The sequence below is a fragment of the Silene latifolia genome, chromosome X, assembly GCF_048544455.1.
Source record: "Silene latifolia isolate original U9 population chromosome X, ASM4854445v1, whole genome shotgun sequence".
Classification (NCBI taxonomy): Eukaryota; Viridiplantae; Streptophyta; class Magnoliopsida; order Caryophyllales; family Caryophyllaceae; genus Silene; species Silene latifolia.
This window is the reverse complement of record NC_133537.1, coordinates 292,653,149-292,667,593: the sequence shown is the minus strand read 5'-3', so window position 1 is coordinate 292,667,593 and position 14,445 is coordinate 292,653,149. Positions and strand designations below refer to the sequence as shown.

Sequence of the window (14,445 nt, the reverse complement as noted above, 5' to 3'; positions counted from 1 at the left end):
ATGGTCATGTGGACCGTGTAAAATAAGTGTAATGGATGATTACTCATATAATCATTTTTACCTTATTTTGTATATTACCATAATATATGTCTTATACTACATTTTGCATGTGATGTAAGATAAAAATATAAAACAAAAATTGTCCACTAGAGCACCAACCCACCCGCCACTTCCTTTCCCAATTCTACATTCCATATATTTGGTCATTTGTTCACTCCATCTTCTTACACAATTCATTCATTTTGCATGTGAACAAAAACCTCTTCCATCTCTCTACAACATTTCTCTAGTATACAATTATTACTAAGAATAGTTAGTAATATTACTAGTATTATTATCAAGGGCACATATTAATAAGTTACTAGTTCATACTTATTAATATTGTTGGGTAGTTCTTGGGTGCTACTTGGAGGAGACTTTCTATTTGAAGGTTTTTCAAGGAGGATCATCCACATCATTTTAGCTCAAGAACAAATTAGTAAGGAGAACTAATTTGTGCCCATTTTACCTCATATTCAATGTAAGGAAATTGTTTTTCCTTATACTTTGTTTTTATGCTTTCATATTTGCATGCATGTTACATAGATCACATAAACAACAATTTATGAGATAAATTTATTTTATTAGAGAGTCTAATATGGATCTATGATCTTTCAAGTGGTATCAGAGCTTAGGCTTGTAATTTGCATGTTGATTTTAAGCATTTTTATGAATTATGAGATAATTAGTAAAAACTCAAAAATTGTGTTAGAAGAGGTTTTAGCACGAAATTTTTGGGACATGCATACCTACTGATCTCAAAAGGTTTATGGAATTTTTTGGTGATTTGTGAAGTAATTTTGCTAATTTTAATGATTTTTGGTAGAAACCCGAGTCAAAATGTCGCATTTTAGTGAAAAATTGACTAAAATTAGTTAAATGTTGATTCGGTGCATGACTTTTTTATGGTAGTTCATGCATGTTTTCTACTGATTGTATGCAAAAGGTTGAAGGTTGGTTCGAATTTTTGCATGTTTATTGATTTTTTGAGTAAAAAGTCGATAAAAGTCCAATTAATTAATCATAATTTTGAATTTTTGGATTATGCCCATGATAAATTTATGTATATTTAATAATATTATTTAAATGTCAAAAGTAATTTTGCATGTGTGTTTTCACTTTGTTTTGATGTTTATTGGTTTTAGTGGTTAAAAACCGATAAATATCGATCTTTTTCTTCACAAAATTTATCCGGAATTTTTGGGCAATTTTTATGACTTTTTGGTGTTCTTGGGAGTGTTCTAGAATACTAAAAATTTTTGTTTCAATTGTTTGGGTAATTTTTCAATGTTTTTGGATTTTTACTTAAATATTATGATTTTACCGATTAAATTAGCAAATTATCACCAAATCAAACTAATAATTTGTCATAAAATTAGTGAGGACTAATTTTGAGGTTCAAAACAGTTTGGACTATTAGTTTGGACTTAAATGAGATTTAAAAGTTAATTATTGATTTTTACATGTTAAAAATCGATTAAATCCACAAAACCGAGATGGATACCAATGAATGATAGGTAGGGCGATTTTGGCATCATATTTACAGCATTTTAAGCATATTTATTTAAGTTGAATGAATGATTGTCATTTATTTAAAGTATTTATCTTTTTGTACCTAGTATGGCCTAGTTAATTTTAATCGTTATTACCCGAAATGAATGGGAATATCGATTTGTTTGTAATTAAATACGATCTCGTATCGTCGGTTTGTAATTAATTAATTAATAGTTTTATTCATTTTATTAATTAATGTATAAATAGGAATAGCTATGTAATTCATTTGTAATAGTTATTTTACCGGCGTTTCCAAAAGACGGATTACAACGAGACGGAGTCTATTTTTGGAAGGTGTTCCAAATCCCACAAGGAAGAGCCACTTATGGAATGAAGAGGCAAGGGACCAAGGAGTTGGTTTCCGAAATGTAATAGACTAGTTTTTTATTAACTAGGAGGCCATACTAGGATTTATTCATATGCTTACATGTTTGCTTGTTTTATTTTCGCGCATGCCACAATCGCCACTCACATGGATTTTATTTTATTTTCGCGGTTGTCAATTCACGTCATTTACATTCACCGAATTAATTCACTTATAAGGAATTTATGACTAAATTGACAAGATCTCTCACATAACTAAAATTGAGATTAGCCTTACCAATTAGTAACACCTATGAATCTCTTGTTCATTAGAGCCACGCTCGCCCAAGCGGGGTGTTCTCTTTTTACCTTGGGTAAGTAGGATGGTAAGAGGTTATCACACGCCAAAATTGGTTGAACTCAACGGGATATAAGACGGTCTTGTGTTCCGGGGCTAGTAGATGAATTTGAGGAAATTCGTCGACCAAGAGTTCTAGAGGTAGAATTAGTCAACGTGACTTACCGAATTTACGCAATTATGGGATGTTTCGCCCAAGCGATGCTCATTTTTGTTTAATATTTGGGTCTTGGAATCATTTATATAATTTAGTGGGAGGTCATTATATAAATGCTAAAACTTGCTAAAACATGTTTTTACAAGTAATTTTTAAAACAATGAATGTTAATTTTCCCTTTTTGTTGTAGCATTTTAATTCGCAATGGCAACTTCATCAACTCCATCGACTACTTCACTAGGCAAAGATTCATGGCTAAGGTCCGTAATGGACAAATGTATTTTAAAAGATGACGGTAGTAACTTTATTGAATGGGAATCCAACATCAAAAGTGCCGCGTTGTCCGACAATGTGCTCACTTACTTGACCGATGCTCCTCCTATCGAGCCCGGTGCAAGAGCTTCATCGGCGGTGCGGACCGCCTATGATGACTATGTGAGGATGTTGAATGATATCAAGAATGTGTTGATATGGTCAATATCGCCAAAACTCAAGCTATCATGCATTTCTTTAAATGCTTACGAGATATTCACTCGTATGATCACTATGTTTTCACAAACACCTAAAGTCCGTCAATACGATGCGGCGGCACGCTTCTTTGAAGCTAAGCTTGAAAGGGGCCAAAAGGTTGGTCCCCATGTCCTTAAAATGGTCGAATATGTTGACATCCTAGAGCGTCTAGGGTGTAAGATTCCTAAAAACTCTTGTGGTGGATCGAATCCTTCACTCACTCCCCACCAAGTTTGCCCACTTTAGGGTAAACTACAACATGAATGACATGGATAAGAGTTACCATGAAATTCATGCACTCCTCTCCCAAGCGGAGAGGGATATGGAGGCTAGTGGGAGTGAAAAGGGAGATGTTTTAACCATGAAGTTAAAGAACATGTGTCTTGGAGTCAAGAAAGGAAAGGGAAAAGAAAAGTCCAAATTCAAGAAATCGTCAAAGAAAATTGACAAGGGAAAGGGAAGGCCGTTGTGAATGGCAATCCCAAGGCAAAAAGTGTCAAGCTCTCCGAGGCCGAATGTTTCCATTGTAATGGGAAGGGGCATTATAGGAGGAGTTGTCCCAAATACTTGGAGGATCTCAAGGAAGGGCGTGTGACACCCATTGGTATGATTTCCTCTCTCTATGTGATAGACGTTAATTATGCTTGTACTTCCACTTGGGTACTTGATACCGGATGTGGCTCTCACCTTTGTAACCATTTGCAGGGTATAAGGGACGTGCAAGCACTAGCAAAAGGTGATGTGGATCTCCACATGGGCAATGGAGCTAGAGTAGGCGCCGTTGCCGTAGGGACCTATGTGCTCACTTTAGCTAGTGGTTTAGAGTTGTATTTAAATAAGTGTTATTTTGTACCAACTTTAACTAAGAACATCATCTCCATTTCCACGTTAGACGCGGAAGGCTTTTGTTTTATGATTAAGGACAAGTGTTGTACTTTTTCTTTAAATGATGTGGTTTATGGCAAGGCCATTTCAATTGGAGGCATTTATGTTTTAAATGATGTTAATGACGTTTATCATATGGAAACTAAAAAGCTCAAAAAGGGTGATCCAAACGAATCCTACCTTTGGCATTGTCGTTTAGGCCACATAAACGAAAGACGCATTAAGAGACTTGCTTCATCAAAAGTGCTCAAACCATTTGGTTTCGAATCTTATGGTACATGCGAGTCTTGCCTTTTAGGCAAGATGACTCGTGCACCTTTTGCGGGAAAAGGGACACGAGCTAGTGAGGTTTTGGCTCTCATACACACGGATGTGTGTGGACCATTAACCATCACCGCTAGAGGAGGTTTTCACTACTTCATTACTTTTAATGATGACTTAAGTAGATATGGGTATGTCTACTTAATGAAGAACAAAAGTGAAGCCTTTGACAAGTTCAAAGAGTTTCAAAAAGAAGTAGAGAACCAATTGGATAAAAAGATAAAGACTCTACGGTCCGACCGTGGTGGTGAGTATCTAAATATTGAATTTGATTCACACCTAAAAGATTGTGGTATAGTATCACAATGGACTCCTCCTGGCACACCGCAACTAAATGGTGTAGCCGAAAGGAGAAACCGAACTTTACTTGATATGGTTCGGTCAATGATGAGTCTAACTGAGCTTCCTAGTTCATTTTGGGGTTTTGCACTCTTGTCTGCAGTATTTTCACTAAATCGAAGCCCGACTAAAGCGGCCTATAAGACTCCATATGAGATATGGACAGGGAGAGTCCCTCATTTGTCATTCATGCGTATTTGGGGTTGCGAAGCGTACGTTAAGATCAAGTCTGACAATAAGCTTGTACACAAGGTCTGACAAATGTCTTTTTGTAGGATATCCAAGGGAAACATGTGGCTATTACTTCTACAATAAACACGAGGACAAAGTGTTTGTGGCTCGTGATGCTGTCTTTCTAGAAAAGGAATTTATTTCTAGGAGACAGAGTGGGAGAAAATTTGAACTTGAAGAAGTTCGAGAGCCACAAACCGAGAATGAGGTAGAGGAGAACGTGGAGGATAGCATTCCCTCTTCCTCTGAAACGGTAATTATTCCTAGAAAGTCAAGTACGATTTCTAATCCACCTGATCGCTACCTTGGTAACATCGAAGAGGATGGTGTTTTGTTACTTCTTGAGAGTAATGAACCCACTACCTACAAATCGGCCATGTCTAGTCCCGACTCCTCACTTTGGCTAGAAGCCATGCGGTCCGAAATGGATTCCATGTACGAGAACCAAGTATGGGACTTGGTGGATTTACCTGAGGGAGTGCGACCTCTTCAGTGTAAATGGATATACAAAATTAAACTCGGCGTGGATAAACATGTGGATGTTTACAAAGCTAGATTGGTGGCAAAAGGTTTCACCCAAGTTCATGGTTTACACTATGATGAAACCTTCGCTCCAGTCGCTATGCTAAGGTCCATTAGGATAATCTTAGCGGTTGCCGCATTTCATGATTATGAGATTTGGCAAATGGATGTCAAAACTGCCTTCTTGAATGGGATTCTAGAAGAAGAGGTGTACATGATACAACCCGAAGGTTTTGTGGATACATCTAACCCTAAGAAGGTGTGTAAGCTCAAGAAGTCCATTTATGGTCTTAAGCAAGCATCTAGGAGTTGGAATCATCGCTTTGATCATGTCATTAAACAATACGGTTTCACTAGAAGTGTGGAAGAACCGTGTTTATACATGAAGTTTAGTGGGAGTAAGGTTGTATTCCTTGTCCTATATGTGGATGACATATTGCTCATTGGGAATGATATTCCATCGCTCACTTCCGTTAAGGAGTGGCTAGGGAAACACTTCCAAATGAAGGACTTGGGAGAGGCACAACGAATCTTAGGTATCCGGATCTATAGGGATAGGTCCAAGAGGATACTAGCATTGAGTCAAGAAGCTTATATTGACAAAGTTCTTGACCGGTTCAATATGAAAGACTCCAAGAGAGGATTTCTACCTATGGGCCAAGGGATTACTTTGAGCAAGTCACAGTCTCCCTCTACCCCTAAGGAAATTGAACACATGAAGACCGTCCCTTATGCTTCCGCTGTTGGGTCTATCATGTATGCTATGATTTGCACTCGTCCCGACGTTGCGTATGCCTTGAGCATGACAAGTCGGTATCAAGCCAAGCCTGGTGAGAGTCACTGGATAGCCGTAAAGAACATCCTTAAGTACTTGAGAAGAACTAAGGATTCGTTCTTAGTGTTTGGAGGAGATACTGAGTTGTGTGTAAGAGGTTAGACGGACGCAAGTTTCCAAACCGATCGGGATGACATGAAATCCCAATCCGGCTACGTGTTTATTGTTGGAATATGTGTCCTCCGACAATAATGCGATCACGACTGTTGATCATGATGATCACATGTTTAAATCTCATTATAAAGAATACAATTGGGAAGTAATATTGTTACTGCCAACTGGTCAACATATATCGGTAATGATTGGCTGACTAGAGTTTGACATTACTGTCGTGCGACGGTGGTGATCAGTTGACCCCCTAGGTCATACCTATAGGGCAACACTCTTAATTGATTATTTAATTAATCGTATAATGTTACGAGTTAATTAAATTACTTGAAAATTGACGGACGATTTTTGGAAGTAAAATTTACGTATCAAATTGAAATGTGATTAAATGAGATACGGTCTGAGTAATTGAATTGTATCATTACTCGGATGAAATTATTGTTTAAAGAAACAATCGAAATTGAATGAATTATTATAAATACAATCTGTTGTGATTTATAAATGGTAAAATATTTTGGCACAAGTAATTGTGAAATTACTAAGTCGATTTTTGTATGTGACGTATTTTTATTAATACGTTGATTTTTAATATGTTAAAAATACATAACAAATTTATGTCACATATGACATGTGACATATTGACAATTGACAAAAATAATATGGAATCCATATTATCAAGTGGGCCAAAAATTAGAGGGTTTTTAAGCTAATTATATGTTGATTGTAATTAGTGGAGGGCATGATGATTACCTAGTCACTAGCCATGCAACCCTATTGTTTATTGTGAAGAACAATTTTTCCATGCATTGGCTCCCCAAAAATCCCTCCTCTTACACGGTTTTGAGAAGACAAAAACCCATCATGGTTTTTCTATAATTTTTACCTAATAATATACAAAATGTTGTAAATTATCATTCATTCATTCACTCATCCAAAAATTAGTATTCTAGAGAGAAAAATAAATCTCTTCTTCTTCTCTCTATAAACCGAAAATATTAAGAGTATTATAATATTTTTGGGTCAATTTTACTAGATTAATATTGTACTAGTTCTCATAATATTAATCTTAATTAAGAGAAAGCTTTGGGTATTAATCCTAAGGAGAGATCCTACACTTGGATCTTGTTCTTCCATTTTAGGAAAGCTCAAGAACAAAAGAAAAGGAGATTTCTTTTGTGCCCAATAAAACCGAAATCACCAATGTAAGAACATGATTTCTCCTCTATTTTATCATATTGTTTGCATGCATAAAATCCGTATTTAATTTTATGACAAATTAATTTAGACATATATGAGTATGTTAGTATGTATAAAGATCTACATTTCCTTCAATCGGTATCAAGAGCCACGGTTGTTTGCATGCAAATCGGTTAAAAGTTTTTCCGAGTTATAAGAATAACAAATAAAACTTGTAAAATTTGTGTTATTATGAGATATCACGAAATTAATCCATGCATGTTAATATTTCTGGTCCTAAAATGTTTTAGGATATTTTGGTTAATTTTTCGGATTTTTATTGTTCATATTATACAATAATGGCATTTAAATATGATTTTATGAGTAAAAATGTCATTTTTGGTCTAAAATTAGCTATACTTCGAATTTTCAGTTAATTTTTGGATATGTTGTCACATATATTATTTTGAGATAACCTGTAAAGTTTCATAATTTTTGGACTTGTTATGCTCGAAAACTGAATTTTTCATTATTAAATTCGGATTTAGGTGAAAAATAGGTTAATATGAGTTAAATTTCGAATCTGGTCATAGAAAATTAATATGTTATCACATGCAATTTTACAAGATGTGTGTAAAATAATTGGCTATAAAGAAGTCTTTTTGCATGATTTATGGATTTTTGAAGAAAAATAGCATAAATAGTGACATTATTAGTGAAAAATTAATATAACATAATCTATGACTTAGGAAAAACGTCTAATGTTGCATTTTATTATCTTTTTCAGATCTAAAATTGAAAAGTTAATGAAAATAATTTTTCCATGTTTTTATGATTATTTTATTAAAAATCGATAAACCGCAACATTGTTTTTCCTAAAATTTCAAATTTTTAACCTAAGATTTTGAACATTATGAATGTCATGGTATTTCCAGAATGTTCATGAGTTTAAATTTCAAATTTTGAATTTATTTGAAATTTTGTGATTGATTTCAAGTTTAATAGCTTATTTTTGTAATTTTTGGTCCATTTATGAACAATTTTATAAAATATGGGTTAATTATGGTCAAATAATTAGTGAAGACTAAATTTTGAGTCCTAAGAGGTTAGGGTAATTAACTTATGCATAAATATGAGTTTATGTATTTTTGTGATTATAAAAATGTTGAAATCACGCAAATCCGTAAAAAAAACCGAGTAATATACGATATTGGCTAATTAAAGGCGATTTAGCATAAAATTGGGCATGTTCATACATATTATAATGCTGCATTTTCCTTTATGATTGTCATAATTTTAATTTATGTAATTTTGAATTATGTAATTTTACTTAGTATGGCCTTAGTTTTTAATTGGTATTTCCCTAAATGTATGGGAATATCGATTCGGTTGTAATTTTTATTGTGATCTCGTATCACCGTTTTGTAATTTAATAGATTTATTTTATTTTAGTTACAAATGTATAATAGGAAATTATGTAATTTTATTCATTCCGGAGTTCCCAAAGACGGATTTCTTCAAGAATGGCGATACATAAAGACGGTGTTACCTCGAGATGCGCGCCACAACCGAAGTTCAAGGGACCAATGGAGTTGGTTTCCGAATATGTAATAGTTAAATAGTTTTTCTATTTTAGGAAAGGCCATACTAGGATTTATTTATTTTTATACTTGCATTTTATTTTATGTCACATGCATCGCTAAATCGCCATAACTAAAACATGCATCCTTATTTTATCGAGTTTATCGACCGTGTCAATTCGAATTATCGTAGTTCACCGCTTTATTTCACTTAAAACGTGATAGATAATAAATTGACATGACCTCTCGCTAAAACAATTAATTGAGACATAGCCTTACCAAATAGTAGAAACCATGAAAACCTATTTCGTGAGGAGTGCGCTCGGCCCCACCGGGGTACAAACCTTGTTACGTAGGGGAAGTGGGTGATGAATGTTAATCCACCGAATTCATGTTGATAAGGGATGTATCGGCCACACCGTGCCCAAGTTAATATGGGTTTGGATCATGGACACATTTATTCGAAATTTGGATTGAACTCAACAAAAGTTTTTGATAAGGGATGTATCGGCCCCACCGTGCCCTTGTCGGATGTGTTTTGGGCTAAAGATAATTGTTAATGTAATATTATCGACCAAGAGTTCTAAAAGTAGAATCGATTAAACGTTAATCCACCAAGTTGTATTGATAAAGGATGAATCGGCCCCACCGTGCCTAAGTCGATATGAATTTGGGTCTTGGAATCATTTATCTAGTTGGGTAGAGGTCACTAGAAAAATGCATAAAACTTGTTTAAATCATACATTTTTACGAGTATTATTATTAAAACGACAATTGTTTTACTCCTTATATTTTGTTTTGTAGACCACTTCTTTTTCATAACAAATGGCAACACCAACACCAACTCCTAATGCCACACCTCTCGCTAGTTCGTCATGGCTCCGATCCTTTATGGATCGATGTAAACTTGAAAAGAATGGGTCAAATTTCTCCGAATGGGATGCCCAACTCAAATTAGCCGCCGAAGGTGACGACAAGCTTCGTTACCTTACCGAGGCCTCTCCACCCGAACCATCCACTAGGTCTACCGCGGCCACTAGGGAAGCATATGAGGCTTACCAAAAGGAGTCCGCCGCAATGAAAAATGTCTTAATATTTGCGATGGAGGCGGACCTCCAAAGGAGAGCCTTTAAAATGGGCAATGCTAATGAGATTTACTCCAAACTTGTGACCATGTTTTCACAAACTCCGCGGATCGTCCAATATGAGGCGGCGCGGCATTCTTTGATCTCGACTTCAAAGAGGGCCAAAAGGTTAGCCCTCATGTGCTCAAACTCATGGAGCTTGTCGAGACCTTGAAAATTTAAAAGGTTGAAATCCCCAAAGAACTCATCGTAGATAGGATTCTACACTCCTTGTCCAAAGTCAAGGCATATGTGCAATTCCGGGTGAATTTCAACATGCTAGACAAGGATGTGTCTCTTGAGGAGTTGCACAAGTTACTTGTGCAAGCCGAGAGGGACATGGGGTTAAATGTGAACCCTCCCAAGGATGTGCTTAACATAAGCACTAAGAGTAAAGGGAAGTTTAAGAAGAATGGGAGAAAGGGCAAGAAGCTAGCTCCCACATTCACCAAAGCTAAGCCTAATGAAGCTAGCACCTCAAAAGTCAAGAAGGGTCCTCTTGATAAATGCCATTATTGTAATGGCATGGGACATTGGAAAAGAAATTGTTCCAAATACCTTGGTGATATCAAAGCTGGAAAGATCACTCCAGTAGGTAAATGACTAACCTTCTTTTATGTTTCTAAATTCAACTATGGTATTATGATGCAAAGTTGTGATAATGTATCTCCCTTTTTATTGTAAATAGGGCCTCCACCAAGCAAAGACAAGGGAAAGGAAAAGCAAGCATAAGAAACCATGGAGAAGCTAAGGATAGCTTTTATGGAGCTTTGCTTTTCATTGTCTTAATTTAAGATTATGTTTTGGATTTTTAGAACTTTAAGTTTCCATGTTTGACATGGAAAGGTATTTTGGATAATGGTTTGTATTTTGGATGATGGTGACTTGGTTTGCAACCCAAGTCACCCGTTTTATCATTTATCCTTTATGTTCTAAAATTCATCTTTAAATGCTTGCACTTTGAAACATAAGATTAGTCACTTAAAGTGATCTAATAGACAAATATAATGACGGGTTTCATTATATGTCCACATGCTTAAGGCTTGTGTATGATCATTTATGAAGCGATTTTGAGTCTATGAACTCTCTTAAAGGTATGTCAATCACCAAGTACACATATATAAATCAATAACCATTAGTCTATCTATGAGATAGTTCTCCTTATACTTCAACATCATTAATTTGTGTCTCATATGCTATCTTTGAATGTTTAGTGTATTTATTCTAAAGATAGAGTGGGAGAAAAATGAGGACACAACACACAAGGCAAGATAAAATTGTGTACTTGTGTATATGAAGATATACGCAAGAGAGAATGATTTGAATGAAGGTATATTTATTCTTATAACTTATGCCGAATAGATGAGATCTATGGTCTCAAGTTAGTTCTATATGACTAAAGAGACCAAGTGTAATAATCATAAGAGAATATTCTCAAGATAACTACACGAGGAGACCAAAAGAAAGTTTTGGAAGAAAAATGACAAATGTAAAGTCTTAACAAGTTTTTGACTAAGTTTATGAAACATTTGACCAATAGTTTCAACCTTGAGATTTACTTAAGAGCCTAAATGAATCATAGTAACATACTAGTTATGATCGAGTTGCAAAGATTGATATACCGATATCTTCAATGACCAAAGTTTTAACCACGCAAATGTCATTGCTTAACCTCACTATGGAATGGTTAAACCTCCTTCCAAAAGGGTATTTGCGAAGGACGTATTCTAGACATTGTTTATATTTGAATAATGACATTACTACACATCATTATGACATGAGTGTGTTGGAGATTTAAAATCTCTTTACGTAAGGTTGAGATGAGACCACTTCAAAATAGGTATTTTGAAAGGATATGATGGAACATATATGGTTTTATCCAAATAACTTGGCAATGCAATTTATATTTCAATTCTTAATAAAAGTTTCGATTGAGAAGTCAATTTCGAAATATGTAAAATTGAGTGGGAGTTAGGAAATTCTCATGTGAAGACATGGAATTTAGTGGGAGCTATCATCCTTGAATGTATAAAACTCATTACTCATTAAGGAATGACGAGCCAATATCTTCTTCACAAAGAAGCATTTGAGTTTTCAATTCTGGATGAACATGGACTATGATGAATCCAATTACATCAAGGGATGTTGGATTAGTATTAAGAGATACACATCGTATCAACATTCACATAGGTTATTCATGTAGATGAAAATGGAATTGCCATTAGCAGTCAAGGTCGTTCATTGAACCTATGAACGGTTGATCTCTTGATTATTAGTAACTAATGTTTCCGCCATTAGAATAATCATGTACATGTCCAATTATGAATCATATGCATAAGAGCATGACGATGGATGGTAAGCCATAATAGAAACGTCATGAATTCTCAAGAAGAATCCGATGAGCGATGTCAGTGTTTGACGGAATGTTCCATTGTGTGTCAAGAGGTTGCATATATTAAAGAAAGTCCGAGCACATATGAGGATTTATGAGAATCCCAATTCTTTCAAGCCCAGAAAGAGAAATGAGAAGTATTGGAAAGATGCTTGGTTGAATAAGAGGTTATTCAAAAATAATCTTTCCTAGTTAAGCTAGGACTTGTGAGAAGTGCTAAGCTAATAATCTTGTCAATTGTTACAAGATTCTACAAAACATATACCTAGTGCATTGTGTGTGGATGGAATACTTGATCAGTACAAGTTATATCATTCATCACAAATTCGTTCGTTATGTGATAGTCGATAAGAAAGTTCTTTCAAGTTAAAGAACCGAAACCAAGGTCGGGAACCTTGATGTGTACTTGGTAAGATTCATGCTATGAGAGAGAACATGAATGTGAAGGAGATTGCAAGTGTAAGAAGTTTGAACACATGGACACATGGGATGTTAAACTTCTATTGCAATCAATAAGTGTTTACACTTATGATATACATCACAAGGTTGTAATATGATATTGACTACCCGAGTGTGATGTCGACATTTGTCGTTTGAGTTATTATTAACTCACCTTGTACATTGTTATATCCAAACGGGTTGTGGAGACAATTGAACCCCGTTAAAGTGAACATGGATTAACATTGTATTTGCCCATAGTTACTTGTATGAGGTGACGTCTCGAAGTAACTAGAGTGTGATGCGATTGATGGCAAGTTCAAGTGCCATAGAGTCATGTGAGATGACTAGTCGATCACATAGGCGGTATTAGGGAACATTTTGTCGGGCCTAATGACCGCTTATAGAGTTTTCGCAAATTTATATAGCCTGGTCGTGGCGAGAGCTACTATAGTATTCGAATGAGTCGATTCTTTTGACTAAAGACTGTTCGCCTAAGATGGCACGGTTTCGGATTAACTTTGATTTGTGTTACTACGACCTTCGTAAATGGGGTCAAATGGGCATATTTTGGGTTATGATGGCTGTGGCTAGTCGAAGGGAATGAGTGCGATAGGAATTGTCCACCCCTAGTCAGGGTTATAACAATATCTCAGGGCCACTCGAGGAGTAATGAACTGGAAATGCGTGGCCACGCTCGGAAAGTATCTATGATAGATAAATCTGGTCAATCGGTTATTCTCCAGATCGAGGAAACCACTCTCGATATGATCACTTGCAAGTACGACCGAAAGACACCTTGCATTGAGTGGGAGATAGTAATAGGACAAGAGAATTGGTGACGCACACTTGTCGAGGACAAGTGGGAGATTGTTGGAATATGTGTCCTCCGACAATAATGCGATCACGACGTTGATCATGATGATCACATGTTTAAATCTCATTATAAAGAATACAATTGGGAAGTAATATTGTTACTTTGTCAACCGGTCAACATATATCGGTAATGATTGGTGACTAGAGTTTGACATTATTGTCGTGCGACGGTGGTGATCGATTGACCCCTAGGTCATACCTATAGGGCAACACTCTTAATTGATTATTTAATTAATCGTATAATGTTACGAGTTAATTAAATTACTTGAAAATTGACGGACGATTTTTGGAAGTAAAATTTACGTATCAAATTGAAATGTGATTAAATGAGATACGATCGAGTAATTGAATTGTATCATTACTCGGATGAAATTATTGTTTAAAGAAACAATCGAAATTGAATGAATTATTATAAATACAATCTGTTGTGATTTATAAATGGTAAAATATTTTGGCACAAGTAATTGTGAAATTACTAAGTCGATTTTTGTATGTGACGTATTTTTATTAATACGTTGATTTTTAATATGTTAAAAATACATAACAAATTTATGTCACATATGACATGTGACATATTGACAATTGACAAAAATAATATGGAATCCATATTATCAAGTGGGCCAAAAATTAGAGGGTTTTTAAGCTAATTATATGTTGATTGTAATTAGTGGAGGGCATGATGATTACCCTAGTCACT

At 35.3% G+C, this 14,445-nt stretch overlaps 1 long non-coding RNA gene across 1 annotated transcript; it reads left to right on the top strand.

The window, feature by feature from the left end:
• Positions 1 to 233: 233 nt before the first annotated feature.
• Positions 234 to 3,897, top strand: LOC141621868 (uncharacterized). The gene is made up of 3 exons (XR_012532744.1): positions 234 to 520; positions 2,602 to 3,525; positions 3,627 to 3,897. It is a non-coding gene; the product is annotated as an uncharacterized LOC141621868 (long non-coding RNA).
• Positions 3,898 to 14,445: the final 10,548 nt, after the last annotated feature.